Source organism: Patiria miniata, unplaced genomic scaffold (genome assembly GCF_015706575.1).
Source record: "Patiria miniata isolate m_02_andy unplaced genomic scaffold, ASM1570657v1 HiC_scaffold_14, whole genome shotgun sequence".
Lineage (NCBI taxonomy): Eukaryota > Metazoa > Echinodermata > Asteroidea > Valvatida > Asterinidae > Patiria > Patiria miniata.
In genome coordinates this window covers 1,504,764-1,526,885 of record NW_024037052.1, presented here as the reverse complement: position 1 = coordinate 1,526,885, position 22,122 = coordinate 1,504,764, and the positions used below count along the sequence as shown (strand labels likewise).

Here is a 22,122-nt window from a genome sequence, read left to right as displayed (position 1 = left end):
TTAACTTTGGAATTTGTGTCCTGGATGAAAAGATAATCTTGATCGAAATCTGTAGCAAAATCGCTACATCAGCGGCCAAAAAAATTCAGTCTCTGTGGAAGCATTGGGCGTCTGGCCGTACTACAGAGCTTGCGATAGTACTGTACGGCCAGACGCAGTCGGGCTAGGATTTCGATAACTCTCTGCAAAATTAGAATTAAAAGCTGAATTTTTGGTGATGCAATGCTCACAACAGCAACTTTGCGAGGCAGAAGTTTCGGGGATTATTGAAGAAACTGTAGTGAGTAAGAAGCTTGCAAATTTGATTCACACTGGTTTTATTATGCAGCACAAACTTTTGCACGATATGGATACCTTAAGTTTTGGGACTCTCATACACAGTATTGAGAGTCCCAAATTTTGGACTAAAATTTACTGTGCTGTTTGGGCCTTGCGATTCAGCGCGCCATGCATGCTCAGACTCATGGTACATGATCGCACGGTACATTGCGTGGTGATTGCCATCTTTATTTTTGGGAAGCTTGTTGTCGCCGTTCTGTCATCATCATTTTACCCCCAAATTTCCCTTAAAAAATCAAAAGCCTGCCCTCTATCTATGACATTACTTCTGGAATCAGCCTCCGCTTCTTTACATTCTTTACATACTGAGTAACCTACATGTACACAAACTAAATAGGTCAAGTTTGTCCCAACTCTGCCAAAAATGACCCACAAAAATTCCCCGTTTTGCTCTGACACATATCCAAGACGACAGCAATCTATCAATCAGTCAAGACCCCGTACATGTAGTTGCATGGGTAATGTTGTCCCTGGTCTTTATAGTATCTTTTCCCCTTAGATGTTAGAAAATGGGTTTTTTTTAAACCAATTTCAAGACCAGGTTTTACAGTGACATCATTTGTTACTTTTTGTAAAAGTGTTATTGGATTAAGGAAGTAAAGGGAAATATAAGATTTCAAATAAACACTTTGAATAATAGTCCAATGTTTTCAATCACAATACTGTTTTTTTTTTCAAATTTCTCTGGTTATTATTATGTCAGTGTGTGTACATGTACAAATTACCACTACTCCAATGGAACAACTCATAAACTTGCAAATCATAGTCACATGTAGCACAACAATACTTGTCCCTTTCTTTGTTGTTTAGCATAAGCTTGAATGGGAGTTACGCCAACGTGAGGAAGAAATCGCTGAGCTCCAGAAGGCCCTGAGTGACATGCAGGTTTATCTCTTCCAGGAGAGAGATCATGTCTTAAGGCTCTTTGCTGAAAATGACCGCCTGAAGATACAAGAACTGGAAGATAGAAAAAGGTGCGTGGGATTGTCTGATGAAGATGTTTTAAGTCTTGACTAAGGCTCTCAGCTAATGTTCTGCACTGCATGGATCATAGTGAATAGCTGATCTGGATTAGTGTGTTGAGCTTGTCACGGGTGTTGGTCACTTTGCTGAATTACCACTTCGCCGAATAACCACTTAGCCAAATGGCATCAGGTCAACTCGGACCCAAACCAAGTCGGACCCATGCCAAGTCGGACCCACGCCAACTCGGACCCACTACCAACTCGGACCCACTACCAACTCGGACCCAAGACCAACTCGGACCCACTACCAACTCGGACCCAAGCACGACCAACTCAGACCCAACAATGACTTAATCATTAGTTTCAGAGATTATATTTATACATGTAGGTCATCTTAATAGTGCTTATATAGTGAAGATATTCGGTAATTATATTGGTCAGAATGGGGCTTTTAGTTTTGTTGTTTGATTATACTACATTGATTTTGCACTCTTATTACTCATTCACATGAAGAAATGGATATGTGCAATGTTTTCCTTTTTCATCTGCTTTTTGTGGGTGTGTGCCAAATAATCAGTGTTGTAGGTCTCGAGACCGGTCTCGAGACCACTTTTTGCTGGTCTTGGTCTCGGTCTCGGAAGCTGTGGTCTCGGTCTTGGTCTCGGTCTTGGTCCCCTTTAGCCCCATAAATGTGGCCTATTTACTGGACTGCCTCCGTAAACATAGGCCACACATCCACATGTACAAAAATCGTGTCGACGGAGCCAAATTTTGATTTTCACATTTAGGCTTAGTTTGTAGGGTTTTTTTGCTTTAGAAGTATACTCACCCTCTTTATAGGCTAATCAGAAAGTGCTGCCTTTTTCAGATGTATATTTTTCGTGAAATTTCCAGATTCATTTTTACACGTTTGTGTATCAAAATTTCAAAATGAAATTTCACAAAAATTAGACATCTGAAAAAGGCAGCACTTTCTGATTAGCCTGTAAAGAGGGTGAGTATGCTTCTAAAGCAAAAAAAACCTACAAACTAAGCCTAAATGTGAAAATCAAGATTTTTGTACATGTGGATGTGTGGCCTATGTTTACGGAGGCAGTCCAGTAAATAGGCCACATTTATGGGGCTAGGTCCCCTTTGGTCTCGATATTTTGGCTCGTCTCGGGTTGAGACCGGCAATATGTAGCTTTTACAGCTTGATCGATTACTTTTTGTTTACTTCGTTCAGTACAATTAATAGTTAAAACATTTGCTAGCCCGTAGATCAAGCTTGTTATATATCGCGGTCGGTTTGGACTTGACAGCACGTTGGAAAGTCTCCAAAGTACATGTAAAGCTGCAGCAGTTCCAGTCACTGAACGATTTGGAACAAGTTCGGCATTTATCTGTTGAGTCGGGCACATAAAGCAAAGTATAAACTTCTAACAATTTATACAATAAGGGTCAACCATTTTTGGGGATTGTGTAGTTTAGCCCACCCCTGTGGGCGTAATCACTTGCATTTTGTATTCTGATAATAAATGAGGTGCTTCAAATTAGTTATATATTTTCGACCCCACACAATGATCTCTTTAATTTGGGACAGTATTTTGAAGAAAAAGTAAATATTTCAACCTGATTTTCCAGCATTGAACTCACACACTCTTACCAGTTACCACTCACTGTTGCCATGAGAGTGTATGATGAGACCCCATTTTCTGGCTGCTCAGTTTGAAGTACCCCATTATTCCTCAAAAATTAAAATCCCGTTCAGAAAAAAATTAAAAATCCATATCTGGCACATACTGGCTACCACCTCACAACTTGTGGGTCTACATGTACAAGTCCACATTCTATGACAGAAATTTAAAAATTGATTCAACATTTTCTAGCTCCCATTTTTTAAAATCAAGTACATGCACACAAGTCTTGTTAGAAGTTAAGTCCTATATTTATTTAAGGAAAAAAAGAGGCACAATGTAAAATTAAAATTGCATCTTTAAATATCCGTTAGAAGTCATAGCTGAAACCAAGGGGTGACTGTGGAGTTTAGGATCCGAGTTCCTATAACAGATGAAACATCTACCTTTAACTTTTACTTTTGTCAAGATTGGGTGCAGCCCATTATATTTCTTAAGTATAACTACTTTTTGCTCAAGTAACGTGTCATGTATCAATTTGTCAACACTGCCACTGGTCAAAATTTTGGTCTGTAATCTTTGTGAATAGAAAGGTTACAAGTTTCAACTATAATAACGTGTCTTGTTTTTTTATTTCGACTATTGTTATTTATTATCAGCGGTCTTGGTCTCGGTCTCGGTCTCGGACCATATTGGTCTCCGCCTTGAAGGGGCTGGTCTCGGTCTCGGTCTCGGACTATGCGGTCTCAACTACAACCCTGCAAATAATATAACCAAATTAAATCACACTCAATGAAGGATTTCAATATGTCACAAAAATGTTGTTCAGTGAGGAAGTTATTAATTTGAAATACATGTAGACCTTTCATTTCATGTAATTGTTAGTTTGTTTAATTTTTTTTTTTTTTACGAATCTGTTTAACTTTTTATACTTTTTTGATTAACTTTTTTCCCCCATGGAACATCATAGTCGAACATACAGACAGCTAATGTACCTGTAAGGCCTTGAAGGATAATCTTCCCAGAGCTCCAATACTCCTTTTTGATGATTGACATTTCATAATTGTAGGGTATTTAATAAGTTGATCTTTTTTTTAGTTCACATGCTGGCTTTGAGTTTTGTGGGTTTTTTAACGAATCTGTGTAACTTACTTTTTTGATTAACCTTTTTTGTTCAATATGGAACCTTCGTTTTTCTTGCAGTGTATGCAATGGTGTTTATGTGTTTTTTTTGTTAAATACATATACAAATGTACATGTAGAAATTAGAATAGACTTTGTTTTATACTTTATTTATTTTATTGAATGACTTATAATGTTTACTTATATTTATTGAATTAATCGTGTCATGTTTGAAAGTGTTTATGTTTCAATGTCATACTTTCCAATTTTATTTTTCTATGAAGATCTGTTTTGAATTTATGTGGTTTGAATTAAAAATGAAATGAATTGCTGTTAAATTGAGCAAGATGGCGTGAACGATGTCAAATATGAAAATGAATAATTGGTTAAACTTTAATTTTAAATTTTACTTTTGGTTAAAGCGCAATATGTTTCAATGGAAACAAATAATAAAAATAAATAATTAATTACACTTTTAAAGCGCATTTCAAAAAAGCATTTCAATGCGCTTTACGACGACAAACTGCTGCAATACAGATATTTTACCTGACAACTACAATGAAAATTTATACTTAAAAGCATCACTGTATTAACAGATGATAAGTGGACAAACTTTATGAAATTGTCAAATAATTGTAAAAGTCCGAGTTGGTCATGCATGGGTCTGAGTTGGTAGTGGGTCCGAGTTGGTTGTGGATCCGAGTTGGTAGTGGGTCCGATTGAGTTGGCGTGGGTCCGAGTTGGTAGTGGGTCCGAGTTGGCCTGGGTCCGAGTTGGCTTGGGTCCGACTTGGTTTGGGTCCGAGTTGGATCGAAACCAGCCAAATTACCACTTAGCCAAATTACTGCTTTGCCCAATTACCACTTCGCCGAAAGTATTTGCTAACACATTATGCTCGCATGCACAAACTCATGGTAATTATAACAGCTGACTGGTACTTAATATTAAGTGGTTTTCATACTTGTTGTGTCTTCTTTTACTAGGTTTATGTGACATTGTCCTCTCAATTCACTTTGAAAGTGAAGAAGTGGAATTTATAAAATATATTAATCATTGACTGTCCGTACACGGTGACCATGTTTTTGGTCGCACACAGTTAATTCTCAGAAACTTTTTTTTTTTTCTTTTTAAATCTTCATCCCCTTCAGTACTGTTTCAAGTTGACTATAGAATGAAAAAAGTTGAATCTCATATGGGTTTGGATAGGAAGGGGTAAAACAACCCCAAGTTTTTCATGTAGCTCATTTTTATGGCTCCATACATACATGTACGTGTCTGTAGGCATTTCTTTATGGTGTAAATCAAGGACACACACATGCAACGTCATCAATGAATTGTAAATGGAAGACGAGTTCGATTAGAAAACGTGTACTAAACCAATGAGAGCAGATGCAAAAATGTTCAGAGTATAAACAAAGGAAAGGGAAGAGAAACATTAGAAAATCCTTGATTTACACCATAACAAACTTGTTAGTACGTGCGTTTGCGTGCAATTCGGCGAAGTGGTCATTCAGCGAAGTGGTAATTCGACGGAGTGGCAAGTAGGCGAAGTGGTTATTCGGTGAAGTAGCAAATCGTTGAAGTGGTTGTCGACAAAGAGGTTGGTAGGCAAAGCGACTGCAAAAACCTTGTCACAATAGCAGTGCTACTGCCTGTCCTGAGGCTGAATTGAATCCATGTACATGTATATATACATTGTACCTGTAATCTGTATGTTGTGCAGATGGATGGTGACTGTTGGGGAGGATTCTTTGATTGGCAATGACGGACTGACAACCTTGCGGGCAGAGTACAGGTCATTGTTTGCAGGGCTGGGTAGAGCTTCAAGTTCTCTCTAGGTGTGCTTCACAAAACAGGTCTCTATTAATGTTGTGCATTTTTCCAATAATTTAGTCTTTGAATATTGGAACTTGAATTTGAACAAAAAAATCATCCAATGACATTGAAATAATTTGGAATGTATCGATATAGATTTTGAGCTAGCTGACAACCTGGCATTTGGCAGATATTGAAGATCCACATTAGGGCTTACATTCCTCATGAAAACTCTCAAACCATCTGCGTAAAGTGTGGCGTTTGACTAAACAAATCAAATCTCTCAACTTAAACTCATAAAATCACATCATGGACGGTTTTTTGTCATTGCTCACATTAAAAAAACAATTAAATTTGATAAAATGCTATTCGGATATTCGGTGGATGATCAAATATTTGGATATTCGGTATATTTTGCACAACCCTTGTCTAGACTAAGCAATTGCAATTTGTTCCACACTAGTGCAAAAGTATGTTTAGAGATGATGCATTCATGAACATGTATGAATGTTGGTGCTGCTTTAATACCCCACATGTACAATCAGTTACACGTATAATGTGATATGGAAGTAAACAAACCCTGTTAGTTTGGATTTACCAAAGGTGTACTAACTTGAACTTTTCCAATGATTTGATTTGTACTTGACAGAATCCAGCATCTGTTATCATTATCAAGCCCATCAGGTCCTGAAGTGACATACTTCCACAAAGAACCATCAACGCGGGCAATTGTCACACAGAAACACCCACAAAAGAGACATCCACATGCAGGTCAGTGTGTAACACCGCACTGGCAACTCTACCAACGGGGCTGCAGACTCATATTTGTCAATGTCCTTGGCCAAAATTTGTTAATCAATTCCCTCGCCCATCCATGGGCAATTCTACAGAATTATAAACCTGAATGCCAACAATTCTTAATGGCCAAAATGCCACAAAAGAAATATACATATCAATTTGAAGCATATTATCTGTATTTTATTGACATGTAGTTTATTTAAAAGGGAAGATACAACATCATTGCAAACATCAAAAAACGAAATGATCAAATTATGACGAAATATATTACTGGACTGTCAGTGAATGACAGTCTAAAGCATCCTGTAAAATTCATATTTAGTCATTCCGCATTTTCTTTGCAATCAATTACGCATCTGTGTAGGGGTACAAGCCTGCTAGACTGATTCTCTGACCTAACTTCCTCAAAGTGTACAAAGTGCTACGTCTCATCTTACGTCTCATGTCACCAGACCACAAGAACATGGTTGGATTTCTTAGATTTTCTGGCATTTCCGAACCCAAAACGTGAAATAGGTCAGTTTAAAGGGAAGATACAACATTGGCAAATATTACAAAACGATATGAACAAAGTATCACTAAATACCTTAGTGGATTGTTAGGGGATGACAGCCTAAAGCATCCTGTAAAATCGTGGCTCCTGGTGTGCTGACATTTAAAAAAAAAAATGGTATTTTTCCAACGCTGGTCGGCCGACCAGCAATGGAGAAAACTGTTGTTTTTTTTAAAACTACTCCTAATTTTTCATAATTAGTTATTCTGTGTTTTCTGTGCAATTGATTACACACCTTTGAAGGGGTACAAGCCTACTAGACTGCCTCTCTGATCTTACAATCCCCAAAGTCTATAAATTCTCCGTTTCATCTTAAATGGGGTCTGTGAACCAGACTACAAGAACATGAATGGTTTTCTTGGTTTTTCCAACATCTACAAGCCCAAAACGTGAAACAAGTCATTTTAACAATATTTGCTAAAACATACTAATCCTCCAAATCCATTTATTTCTGATTATTGCAGCAAAAGCAAATGTTGTACATGCCCTTTAACAATATTTTTTATAGCACACTAATCCCCCAGATGCACTTATTTTGAACATTGCAGCAAAAGCAAATGTTGTACATTCCCTAACAAGTTCAACAGTTTGGCTGTTACTTGTAAATGGAAAATCAATTGATGACAATACAAAAAATTGATTTGTCTGAGTACGTCCGGTGTTTTGAGCCAATTTCTACTACAGCAACAAAGTTGGATGAATAATTTCTTCTTTGACTCATCAAAGTAACTAGTGACTAACTGATATGTTTTATCAGAATTAAAATCTACCCCGTGATTATAACTACAATTACATACACTGTTGAATTGCCCAAAATGTACGTCTGACACTGCGGAACTGCCCCCATTTAAACATTATTAAGAGTAAACCTAGTCAAGTTCCCTTGTATTGGGTATTTTAAGTGTCAACAGTTCTTCAAGTTGTCCTAAATGTCTCATCCTTTTCCAAACAAGCAAACAACTCAAGGAATGCCATGGATAAGCCAGTTCGGTATTTCAACTGCTTATGTGCACAACGATATGGGTCACCGGTCATTCGGGATAGTAGAACGATCAAAGGCGCATGAATGCGGGTGCGCGACGCTTGTGTGTAAATTACCACCAGAGTGGTCGTGCGCGTAACATCGCCTAACATCGTGTCAGCAATGTTATCCCAAATGACCTCAGGTCATTGAAATACAGAACTGGTTTATTACAATGAATTACAGTCGGGCATTAGAAGACTTTTGACCCAACTTTGAACATTGCATTTTATTCTGGCAAACAATTATATATCTGCACACACTGTCCATCAGATTTCAAAGGTATATGAAGGTGTAACCTGTAATTTCCAAGACGTCTCATGTTTTCTTCTTACTTGCCTGTCTGGTTTTTTTTTCCAGAGGGTGAAATATTGGGGTTTAAAAGCCAGAGTGCCAAGCAGACCACAGAACAACAGAACACGGAGGAATGCACAACACAGAGTTACTGCTAACACAAAAGGTAGGTAGAGATTACATACCGGTATGGTTGAGGCAAAGGGTGGTTGATAAAACATTGCAAAGCCAACACTCCTCAGATCTCATACCAACCATATCAGGCCCATTTTTAGTATTTGTGGGTCAGATAAACTAGTGGATCATAGTATTAATACAATGTATGTCAAATCAGGTTTTGCCCTTCATTGATGTATAAACACTGAATACTCAGTGTGTTACCTCCTGAGTAAAAGTTGGAAAAAATCACTCGGTTGGGACTCGAACCCACAACCTCCTGCTTTCTAGTGCAGATGTTTTACCACTTGACCACTGAGCTAATGGGATCGTTGGCTGGCTCGAATCTGATGTATTGGTACATGGCAGCGGGCATCGCATTAACTATTATAAGGTCTATGGGATAAGCATTAATATGGTTAAGGTTTGTGACTCATGATCAGAGGGTCAGGGGTCCGAATCTAGTTGCCGGTTATATGTGTGTCCTTGGGCAAGCCACTTCACCCCCACTTGCCTCTCTCCACCCAGGAGTATAAATGGGTACCGATATTAGCTGGGAAGTAACCTGCAATGGACTGGCATCCTATCCAGGGGGATAAAAAAATATCCTCGGTCGTTTCATGCCTTTGAAACCGAGATGTATTGGCTAATGACAGACTTTACTTACTTTCATAGTATTAATAGTAAATATATATATCTGTTGCAGCTTTTGGTAGGTGTGTTGATAATTCCTTGATCAGCTGATGAAATTACCTGTAGTTACTCCCCTGAGAAGTGAGTTTGGCAAAAAAGCCGCCTCATCATACCATGAACTTTCCAAGATTAGTTACATACGTTATCCCAGTAAAGTTGCTTCAATCACGATAATTGATCAGATCATCTCCAAAATGGTGGTTTCTTTTGTCCGAGTCTGCAAAGAGAAATTAAAGCAGTGACATAAAATAATTACAAATTAATACCAGTCTTCTTTAATGAAAATTTAAATTTGTTGTTAAACATACCCTAATGTTTTTAAGCCACATTAAAATAAAAATTGAAAGTGAGGCTAGAATGCAAAAATAGTCTGGCACCATCCTATTCAATAGTTTATAAAATACTGTCAGGGAACATGACTAAAATGACTTCCTCGTGAATAAAAATCCATATTCCACAGGAAGCTGAGATTGTATTTGCAATGTTTCATTGGCCCAATGATCAGGGGTAATAATAATGTAAAGCACTTTGATCTTAGTTATTTTAGAAACCACAGTCTTTCCACTAGTATATTGCAACACATCTTGCCAAAATAACATGGAGGCATATGCAGTGTGTGCTTGCTGAAATTACATGAGTCAATTGACTAATAAAACCAAATTAGGTTTTGTCCATCACCGATGTATAAACACTGTATTCTCAGTGTGTTTCCTCCCGAGTGAAAGTTGGAAAAAAATCACTCCGGTGGGACTCGAACCCACGACCTCCTGCTTTCTATTGCAGATGTCTTACCATCTTATGAATAGTTAATGTAGTACCCGCTGCTATGTACATCAGATTCGAACCAGCCAACTGATCCCGTTAGCTCGGTGGTCAAGTGGTAAGACATCTGCACTAGAAAGCAGGAGGTCATGGGTTCGACCGGAGTGATTTTTTTCAACTTTAGGGAATGACAGCCTAAAGCATCCTGTAAAATCGTGGCTCCTGGTGTGCTGACATTTAAAAAAAAAATGGTATTTTCCAACGCTGGTCGGCCGACCAGCAATGTCTGGTTTTTTTTTTCCAGAGGGTGAAATATTGGGTTTAAAAGCCGAAGTGCCAAGCAGACCACAGAACAACAGAACACGGAGGAATGCACAACACAGAGTTACTGCTAACACAAAAGGTAGGTAGAGATTACATACCGGTATGGTTGAGGCAAAGGGTGGTTGATAAAACATTGCAAAGCCACACTCCTCAGATCTCATACCAACCATATCAGGCCCATTTTTAGTATTTGTTGGTCAGATAAACTAGTGGATCATAGTATTAATACAATGTATGTCAAATCAGGTTTTGCCCTTCATTGATGTATAAACACTGAATACTCAGTGTGTTACCTCCTGAGTAAAAGTTGGAAAAAATCACTCGGTTGGGACTCGAACCCACAACCTCCTGCTTTCTAGTGCAGATGTTTTACCACTTGACCACTGAGCTAATGGGATCGGTTGGCTGCCTCGAATCTGATGTATTGGTACATGGCAGCGGGCATCGCATTAACTATTTATAAGGTCTATGGGATTTTAAGTTTTTTTTAAGCATTAATATGGTTAAGGTTTGTGACTCATGATCAGAGGGTCAGGGGTCCGAATCTAGTTGCCGGTTATATGTGTGTCCTTGGGCAAGCCACTTCACCCCCACTTGCCTCTCTCCACCCAGGAGTATAAATAGGTACCGATATTAGCTGGGAAGTAACCTGCAATGGACTGGCATCCTATCCAGGGGGGATAAAAAAATATCCTCGGTCGTTTCATGCCTTTGAAACCGGAGATGTATTGGCTAATGACAGACTTTACTTACTTTCATAGTATTAATAGTAAATATATATATCTGTTGCAGCTTTTGGTAGGTGTGTTGATAATTCCTTGATCAGCTGATGAAATTACCTGTAGTTACTCCCCTGAGAAGTGAGTTTAGTTACATACGTTATCCCAGTAAAGTTGCTTCAATCACGATAATTGATCAGATCATCTCCAAAAGGGTGGTTTCTTTTGTCCGAGTCTGTACCAGCAGGTTGATCCTGTTACCATCCATCAATATTTTCCAATCCTCATTTCAGTCCAACAGCGCCCAGCCCAAAGCTGTCCATCCTGATTCAGACCAGCAGCAGGCAGAGCCAGAGAGTCTGTTGCTACAGATTGAAGCTCTACAATCTCAGATGAAGGAACAAGCTGAGCTATCTAGAGAGCAGACGGAAGCCTTGCTGGAGGATCGTAGGGTCAGGATGGAAGAGATGCAGACTGTGATTGAGAGAGATCGCTCCAAGATTCACTCCCTCAATGAAAAGTAGGAACTCCCTTCATTGATTCCTTATAATCTTAAATGAACTTGACAAAGGTGCCCAGTGGCATAGCTAATGATAGGGGAGGAGGATGAGGGGCATGGACCCCTCTGCTCAAAGACTGCCTCCTACTAGAAACTGAGGTCCCTTTAGGGCCCTCCAGCAACTTGGACCCCAGTTACATCCTTGAAGGTACCAATAAAGATAAATGCACATGTGTGCAGTTTGGAAAACGGGCAGGGGTTTCAAATAGATTATATTACCTGGTGTTTGTGTTGTTGCATGAATTGGCAAAACATTTCTAAATATGTGGAGTGCCCTGGCCTCATGGTCTGGAGCATTGAACTCGTTGTCTGCGGGTAATTCTACAGGTTGTGGGTTCGAGTCCAGCCTGGGGTTATGGTGCATGTTCCCTTTGGCAAGACACTTTGTCACTCATTGCTTCGCCCCACCCAGGAGTAAATGGGTACCTGTGAGAACAGAGATCGCAATTGTGATTGATTTTAGCTACCTTGCGTCGAAATGACTACACCGAGCTGTATGGGCTTTATTCAGGAGTCGACTATATTAAATTGAAAGCGAGGTAAAATCTTCATATTTGGAACTTGCAAAGAGAAATTAAAGCAGTGACATAAAATTAATTACAAATTAATACCAGTCTGCTTTAATGAAAATTTAAATTTGTTGTTAAACATACCCTAATGTTTTTAAGCCACATTTAAAATAAAAATTGAAAGTGAGGCTAGAATGCAAAAATAGTCTGGCACCATCCTATTCAATAGTTTATAAAATACTGTCAGGGAACATGACTAAAATGACTTCCTCGTGAATAAAAATCCATATTCCACAGGAAGCTGAGATTGTATTTGCAATGTTTCATTGGCCCAATGATCAGGGGTAATAATAATGTAAAGCACTTTGATCTTAGTTATTTTAGAAACCACAGTCTTTCCACACTGGTATATTGGCAACACATCTTGCCAAAATAACATGGAGGCATATGCAGTGTGTGCTTGCTGAAATTACATGAGTCAATTGACTAATAAAACCAAATTAGGTTTTGTCCATCACCGATGTATAAACACTGTATTCTCAGTGTGTTTCCTCCCGAGTGAAAGTTGGAAAAAAATCACTCCGGTGGGACTCGAACCCACGACCTCCTGCTTTCTATTGCAGATGTCTTACCATCTTATGAATAGTTAATGTAGTACCCGCTGCTATGTACATCAGATTCGAACCAGCCAACTGATCCCGTTAGCTCGGTGGTCAAGTGGTAAGACATCTGCACTAGAAAGCAGGAGGTCATGGGTTCGACCGAGTGATTTTTTTCAACTTTAGGGAATGACAGCCTAAAGCATCCTGTAAAATCGTGGCTCCTGGTGTGCTGACATTTAAAAAAAAAAATGGTATTTTTCCAACGCTGGTCGGCCGACCAGCAATGTCTGGTTTTTTTTTTCCAGAGGGTGAAATATTGGGTTTAAAAGCCGAAGTGCCAAGCAGACCACAGAACAACAGAACACGGAGGAATGCACAACACAGAGTTACTGCTAACACAAAAGGTAGGTAGAGATTACATACCGGTATGGTTGAGGCAAAGGGTGGTTGATAAAACATTGCAAAGCCAACACTCCTCAGATCTCATACCAACCATATCAGGCCCATTTTTAGTATTTGTGGGTCAGATAAACTAGTGGATCATAGTATTAATACAATGTATGTCAAATCAGGTTTTGCCCTTCATTGATGTATAAACACTGAATACTCAGTGTGTTACCTCCTGAGTAAAAGTTGGAAAAAATCACTCGGTTGGGACTCGAACCCACAACCTCCTGCTTTCTAGTGCAGATGTTTTACCACTTGACCACTGAGCTAATGGGATCGGTTGGCTGGCTCGAATCTGATGTATTGGTACATGGCAGTGGGCATCGCATTAACTATTTATAAGGTCTATGGGATTTTAAGTTTTTTTTAAGCATTAATATGGTTAAGGTTTGTGACTCATGATCAGAGGGTCAGGGGTCCGAATCTAGTTGCCGGTTATATGTGTGTCCTTGGGCAAGCCACTTCACCCCCACTTGCCTCTCTCCACCCAGGAGTATAAATGGGTACCGATATTAGCTGGGAAGTAACCTGCAATGGACTGGCATCCTATCCAGGGGGGATAAAAAAATATCCTCGGTCGTTTCATGCCTTTGAAACCGAGATGTATTGGCTAATGACAGACTTTACTTACTTTCATAGTATTAATAGTAAATATATATATCTGTTGCAGCTTTTGGTAGGTGTGTTGATAATTCCTTGATCAGCTGATGAAATTACCTGTAGTTACTCCCCTGAGAAGTGAGTTTAGTTACATACGTTATCCCAGTAAAGTTGCTTCAATCACGATAATTGATCAGATCATCTCCAAAATGGTGGTTTCTTTTGTCCGAGTCTGTACCAGCAGGTTGATCCTGTTACCATCCATCAATATTTTCCAATCCTCATTTCAGTCCAACAGCGCCCAGCCCAAAGCTGTCCATCCTGATTCAGACCAGCAGCAGGCAGAGCCAGAGAGTCTGTTGCTACAGATTGAAGCTCTACAATCTCAGATGAAGGAACAAGCTGAGCTATCTAGAGAGCAGACGGAAGCCTTGCTGGAGGATCGTAGGGTCAGGATGGAAGAGATGCAGACTGTGATTGAGAGAGATCGCTCCAAGATTCACTCCCTCAATGAAAAGTAGGAACTCCCTTCATTGATTCCTTATAATCTTAAATGAACTTGACAAAGGTGCCCAGTGGCATAGCTAATGATAGGGGAGGATGACCCCTCTGCTCAAAGACTGCCTCCTACTAGAAACTGAGGTCCCTTTAGGGCCCTCCAGCAACTTGGACCCCAGTTACATCCTTGAAGGTACCAATAAAGATAAATGCACATGTGTGCAGTTTGGACAACGGGCAGGGGTTTCAAATAGATTATATTACCTGGTGTTTGTGTTGTTGCATGAATTGGCAAAACATTTCTAAATATGTGGAGTGCCCTGGTCTCATGGTCTGGAGCATTGAACTCGTTGTCTGCGGGTAATTCTACAGGTTGTGGGTTCGAGTCCAGCCTGGGGTTATGGTGCATGTTCCCTTTGGCAAGACACTTTGTCACTCATTGCTTCGCCCCACCCAGGAGTAAATGGGTACCTGTGAGAACAGAGATCGCAATTGTGATTGATTTTAGCTACCTTGCGTCGAAATGACTACACCGAGCTGTATGGGCTTTATTCAGGAGTCGACTATATTAAATTGAAAGCGAGGTAAAATCTTCATATTTGGAACTTGCAAAGAGAAATTAAAGCAGTGACATAAAATTAATTACAAATTAATACCAGTCTGCTTTAATGAAAATTTAAATTTGTTGTTAAACATACCCTAATGTTTTTAAGCCACATTTAAAATAAAAATTGAAAGTGAGGCTAGAATGCAAAAATAGTCTGGCACCATCCTATTCAATAGTTTATAAAATACTGTCAGGGAACATGACTAAAATGACTTTCTCGTGAATAAAAATCCATATTCCACAGGAAGCTGAGATTGTATTTGCAATGTTTCATTGGCCCAATGATCAGGGGTAATAATAATGTAAAGCACTTTGATCTTAGTTATTTTAGAAACCACAGTCTTTCCACACTAGTATATTGGCAACACATCTTGCCAAAATAACATGGAGGCATATGCAGTGTGTGCTTGCTGAAATTACATGAGTCAATTGACTAATAAAACCAAATTAGGTTTTGTCCATCACCGATGTATAAACACTGTATTCTCAGTGTGTTTCCTCCCGAGTGAAAGTTGGAAAAAAATCACTCCGGTGGGACTCGAACCCACGACCTCCTGCTTTCTATTGCAGATGTCTTACCATCTTATGAATAGTTAATGTAGTACCCGCTGCTATGTACATCAGATTCGAACCAGCCAACTGATCCCGTTAGCTCGGTGGTCAAGTGGTAAGACATCTGCACTAGAAAGCAGGAGGGTCATGGGTTTGACCGGAGTGATTTTTTTCAACTTTCACTCGGGAGGTAACACAGAGAGTATACAGTGTTTATATGTCGGTGAAGGGCAAAACCTAATTTGATTTACATCACCCCGACGCAAAATGAAATGAAATCTTATGAATGACTAATAAGACACTTACCGTTCTTTAAACAAAAGTAGAATGTGTATCCTTTATTCAGCTACCTTGTTCAACCATCATACATCACTTGTCATGGACATTCTTCTGTTAATAGGTTACATCGTACACAGCAGATGTTGTATGACAGCACTAAGGACTATCTAGAGCTGAAGTATGAAGGACGATCTCAGGAGCGAGTCTGGATGGCAGAGAAGGACCGTCTACTACAGGAGCTGGATCGATGTAAGGAACAACTAGATGTCTCCAAAGATGACGTCTTAGTCATCTCAGATCATGCACTGGAAGAGAGACAAACACAGAACTTGGAAATTGAGGTGGGCATTATAGAGAAGCTTCCTGCACAAAGAAATCATTTCAAGTTAAATACAATACAATAATGATCATTTTCAAGCAAATTCGTTTGAATTGCTTTAAAAAAAGAACTAACTTTTCCATTCAGAAATCATTTTTTTTTCAAAAGTTAGCAAAACAAAAGAATCTTGTTACAAAGTCACAACTGAATGGCCCCCTCAAAAGCTGCAATCAAACTATTGGGGTAATCGCACATAAGGAGCATTTTGGACTTTGGCAGATCTACTTTATTCAGTGTTGTACAAATGATACTGAATGATTGCAACGTGGTGGTTTTAGTCTGACGATCTCTTCCATGCAAAATCTTGAGGAAGGCGAGGAGAGCATAGAAGACAAATTTCACCGGCAGTTGTTGTACGAAAAAGACGGCAGGCCTAATGCCAAACTTTTTCCAGTTCCACCTACCATGCGTTAGTGGACTTGTTGTCTTGGACTTTTTCCTTGACTTTCTCCGTGTCTCAAGTAAGATGTGAATTTCTTTAATTACGAGTCAGAAACTCCAACCCTAATTCGGGCTTTTTAATCTTATGGAAACACTGAACATTTTTCACATCGTAAAATTTCATTTGGATCTACATGTACATGTAAAAGAAAAAAAGGAGGCGATGTCCAGAAATTGAACACGAAGTTTATTGTACATATAGTACGTATGTGTACTTGCGGCGCAGCCCAGATTTCGGACACAGAATTTTGGCCGGCCTATTTTCAGATTTTTTCCCATAGGCCAGTTTCATCCCTGTATGTCTGTGACTTGAAACATAGATGAGTTTGTGAACAGAACAACCAAAAACACATAATTCACGAACACAAGACAACTACAGAAATGGACTTCAAACCCATCACCTTAATCCTTAAAAGTTTTAAATACACAGTATTTGAGCACTTGAGTATATTGGTTACATGTTCACCAACAACTTTTAATAATAACACCAGTAGGTTCAGTGGTTTACCTAAAGGGTGGGGGGGGGGGGGGGCAGGGGCGACCAGCTTACATGTACATTAAAAACATCTACAGGTAGAACTGATGGCTTCAGAATCATTGTGCTTTAAAAAATGTTTTAGGTGTTGCTTTTAATTGAACTCTAAATTCAGTGTTTGAAATCAAATTTTAATGATTTAGAGTATTAACAATAATTATCTTATAAACATCCAGCCTGAAGTTGTTAACTTAATTTGTCAAAAATTGCACCTCACATGTCTTACACATGTAAATTGTATGAAAGTGCCCAATAGCACTGGTACTTTCTGCCATCTCATTTTTTACTTAATTTGCTTCTGGAATGGCTTCACAGAAATTGTATCTTTCTCTATTGTCCATGAATGGTGATAGCAGCAACTTAATGATTTGATTTTCTGCAACAACTCCATACATGTATGAGTACCGGTACATTGTCATACATGTACATTGTACATGTACATGTTATACATATGCCTGTGCCATCCTTTGTAATGAACACCTTGCCCTGCTCATACCAGCTTTGTGAAGGTGGGTCACATGAATGTCCTTTCAATGCGCATTATACATGCATGTAGTTGCAGTGATTTTCATTTTTCAAACATGAGCACAAATGTCGTTACATTTGATAAAAATAACATTTGTCCTTCCGTTACCGTCCTTCCGTTACCAATTTGGTAACGGAAGGACGGGATTTAATTAATTGTAATTAAAAAACGATACGTACAGCAGTGTCAGTTATAATGTCATATTGAAGGCCTACCTAAACTTGCTTTGCACAATAACTTTCATTGCATTCATACTGCAAGTTTTGAAAATAAATTAAAAATATGTATTTTTTCGGTAACGGAAGGACATTTTCGAAGGCTGAAATATTAGAAGTCACTGAAGCGAAACAAATTACGCAAAACGTAAAAAAAAAGGTCCAGTCAGTTTTTCATGACCTATACTTTCTCATGACAGAAACTGATGGCATGAGTACATATTTGTGTGTGTGTATTGGTAGAATACTGTCATATCACTATTTATCACATTTTTAGGATTAAAACAGGATTATTATGTAATCCTATTTTGTTGGTACCAAAATGTATCAAAAATAGAATTCCGACTTCAAATTCCCTTCAGTGGATTGTTCTGATTGCTATCGAAAAGTGAACAAAATAAACTCTGATATTCAAACAGTACCAACTGCTCATGCAAAGTTTAAGCCATTTCTGATCTATTGCCGAAACCTGTTTCTAGTACCATTCATTCTTGTGGTTATTTATCCACAGGATAAGACGGAAAAGCTTGCTAAGCGTTTACACCTGATGAACCAGCGGTATGAGGCCATGGAGAAGCGACGGAATCTGGAGATAGAAGGTTTCAAGAATGATACCCGAATCTTGAGAAACCAACTCAAGGATGTTGAGAAGCAACTCTACAAGGTGGAGTATTGTCTGTTCATGTCAGTCATGTTGTTAGTTTGCATTTGTCCGTTGCTGTTTTCTACTTTCCTATGTTGGTCAGCTATAGTGCAGTTCATGCAGATCGTGGTGCGGACACTGCGAACAAGTACCCCAAAGGCTGGGTCATGCTTAGCCCCATATGTGGCCATTTTACTGGACTACCTCCATAAATAAAGGCCACACTTCCACCATGTACAAAAACATGTCGAACTTTTATATTTGTTTTATATAACTGACACATAGATCCTTGTCATTTGATATTTGAACTTTTATTTCAATATAAAATTGGTTGAAAATGTATTTTTCTCTTCCAAACCACCCCTTCACGAAAATGTTTGAACCCAACGCTGGCTACGTGCAATGCTAAACGCGCACACCAGCATGCATTTGCATACAACTGCGTCATGGAACAAGAATGATCCTAACTGTTCAATAGTATTTCCCATTCCCCATAGGCGAATGGGACTTTTTGAGCCCCGGCGTGAATGGGAGCAATAACGAATGCCACATGATGTGAGTTCCACCAATCAAATGACAACGATCTGTATGTCGATTATATAAAGTAAAATGGTGCATTCCATGAAACGTGCTCTTGACTAAATCAAGAAGCAGATTCTGTTAGTGAGATGTTATGTCATCTTAGTCCATAATGATGTTGTCACTGAAATCAAGATTGCAAGGACATCATTGCAGGGATGTAGTCGAGTCCATCACTAGTCCCTGCAAGTCCACCACAAGTCCTCCAACACCAATTTAACTCACAAGCTATTCAAATGAGCTTTGACAAAGGCATCCAGTGTATCTTGTGCCTGGACTTGTGATGGACTCACGAATTACTTGTGTCTGGACTTGTGGTGGACTTGTGAATGGAATCAACTACATCCCTAGCCCTGGATCATTGTCAGTGCTTTGTAATGTAAACCCTTCTTGTTTTGTTGCCATGCTGAACAGGTGACAGTGGGTGTTGGGGAAGATGGTGATATGTTCATGCTGCATAATATTCATCAGACAGCTAAGAGATCAAAGAAGATGCAGAGTGAGCTACATCAACTCAAGGCTCTGATCTATGGCGTGGAAACAGACCTCAGGAATCTCTAGTAATACACACAATCACCCCTCACTGTGTCTCCACATTTGATCAAATGACTTATAACTTTGGGAAGCCTCATTCTCTGTTTGAAGATGCATAGGATCTTGTGATATTTGTGCCTTTTGGGTTTTTTTTTTTGAAGCAAAAACAAAATTGCTCCAAATCTTAAGTTAGATCCATAACAACTTACCTGTTGAAGTTATAGCTGAGTGGATACTGTACATCTTGAGAATACAGGGAAACCTTATCAAACTTTCAATCAAATTGGACATAGGACTTCGTTGCTATTGTCTTTCCCACCAAGGCCTATGCATAAACATTTTATTGTGCCAAGTGAATAGAAAAAGTGAACCTTTTTGCCACCCTGGGTCAAAAATCTGATATTCACAAGAACAGTGCATGTATGTCTGATGTTATTAATAATTGACTTGTCTGACAACTTAAGATTAGAAACAGTTGGAGGAGATCCTATAAATCCACCGATGCTAGCATGCTGATAGTTCAGCTGCTGTATTCGCTGTTCTTGTGAACGATTTCAAACATTTAGAGAAAAAGGCTCCTTTTTGTTCATGTGCTACGTGAGAACTGATGTCACTTTGTCACTTTAGTACGAATGGCCGGTTGTTCTGCGTAGAATAGTAACAGTACTAACATAACAATGCCCACATGTACAGTTACTTTGGTTACTTAAAACTGGAGAGAGTTTGTTGTATTTGTTATCTCACAGGAACCTTGACATGAAAAGGCTCCATTATATTGTGGGGGCAATGTATACTGCCAAAATAGTCAATGTTTTGAAATTGAATCTGTTTAAAATGGAGGCAATAACTACTGAAATTGCATGCCAGTATGTTCAGATGTTATTGAAGTAATGCTTGTGCAGCTCACATATGGGTTTACTGCGCACAGCAAAGACTTCTCAAATGCGATACTTTGGGTACACTATGGTAAGGCCCAAGGAGGACACAAAGTGGACATCGCTTTTCTGCTGTCAGAAGAGCAGATAACAGAAGTATGGCCATTTTCCGACAATACATTTTTCATTTTGTAACTTTGTGATGTGGAAGCTCTTTAAGGGGGAACGCCTAAAAAACCCTGTTAACCTACACTCAAAGAAAAATGAAACGGTGCTTATTTTTCTCAGAAGCACCGTTTCATTTTCCTTTTAACCAAAAGCAGAATACAAATGGTAGTTACCAAAGGTTCGTTTTGCTTTTCTGGTTCTAAGAAATGAGAAAAGCAAAAAACAAAAATATACATTTTGGGTAGCACAAAAGCAGGAAATGGAAACGTCAGAAACGGTTTGATCTGATTTTTGAACAAGAGAAAAGCAGATGTCCACTTTTTCTCCCTCCAGCAAGGGAGGAAAAGCAAAATCTGCATTTCAGGTAGCATAAAAGCACTACAGTGGATTTTATTAAACAGTAAATTCTGCATTTATGGTAGCACAAAGGCGGGAAAGCAGAACAAAATGAACCATTCAAAAAATACTCAATCTGCTATTCTGACAGCAGAAACGCAGATGTCCACGTTTTGTCCTCGATGACTACATGAACAGTCCTGTTCATTTCAGAATGGTAAATAGTGCCCTCTTCTCACCATCTAGTTTGCAAGTTGTCCTTCAATACCCATTTGTTGTTCCAAACATTTGTGTCAAGCTTGTTATTCCAATTAACTATGCACAAAAAGTACATGTATTGGGGTCATGTCCTGCATGTTGTTCTAATGTAGGAGAGATGTACAAAGTAGTGTATGCAATGAAGTCACATGTATTCTACCATACAATCTTATATTGGTGTCCAATATCAATAGGTCTCATTCAAATGACGTCATTTCCTACAGACCAGCCACATGCATCAACATTTTGAGCATCAACTGAATAACGCACATCGGCTGTGTCGTATTTCAAACACATTTCAAGCAAGAAGCGCGTGTGTTTGGAACATTTTTAACACTGCGCAATGCGTGCTTGATTGCGTAAAATAAGCAATCAAGAGATGACCGTCATTGAGTGAGCCCTATTGATATGCTTGGCAGTAAGGATTGAACAGAGAGATTATTTTATGCAACTGTTAATATCTTTTGGAATTTTTGCAGTGAAATACTTTTTAAAATAAGTTGGCTATTTTAAGGACTTTATTTTTATGGTGAAGGATTTTGGAATTAAATGTAGAATATTAAAAGGATCTATGCAAGCTTTCAGAACAAATTTGTGATTGGCATTCAAGCGCTTTATTTTGTGTGTTCCATGAGTGTGAGTGGGTTTAACAATTCATCTTCCAGCACACTTCATGCACAGTTACGTGCACGCTGTCGTCACGTTTCAGCTTTCATCTACCACATACGTACGTGCAGCAAGCGTCTTGCGTTGTGTGGTGCAGTGTGGCCCATTATGGGATAATAACACTGTTGTTGCCATCA

At 39.0% G+C, this 22,122-nt stretch overlaps 1 pseudogene; it reads left to right on the top strand.

Annotated features, from left to right (window-relative positions):
* The first annotated feature begins 332 nt into the window (after positions 1 to 332).
* Positions 333 to 21,910, top strand: LOC119721865 (annotated as a pseudogene).
* The last annotated feature ends 212 nt before the right edge of the window (positions 21,911 to 22,122 follow it).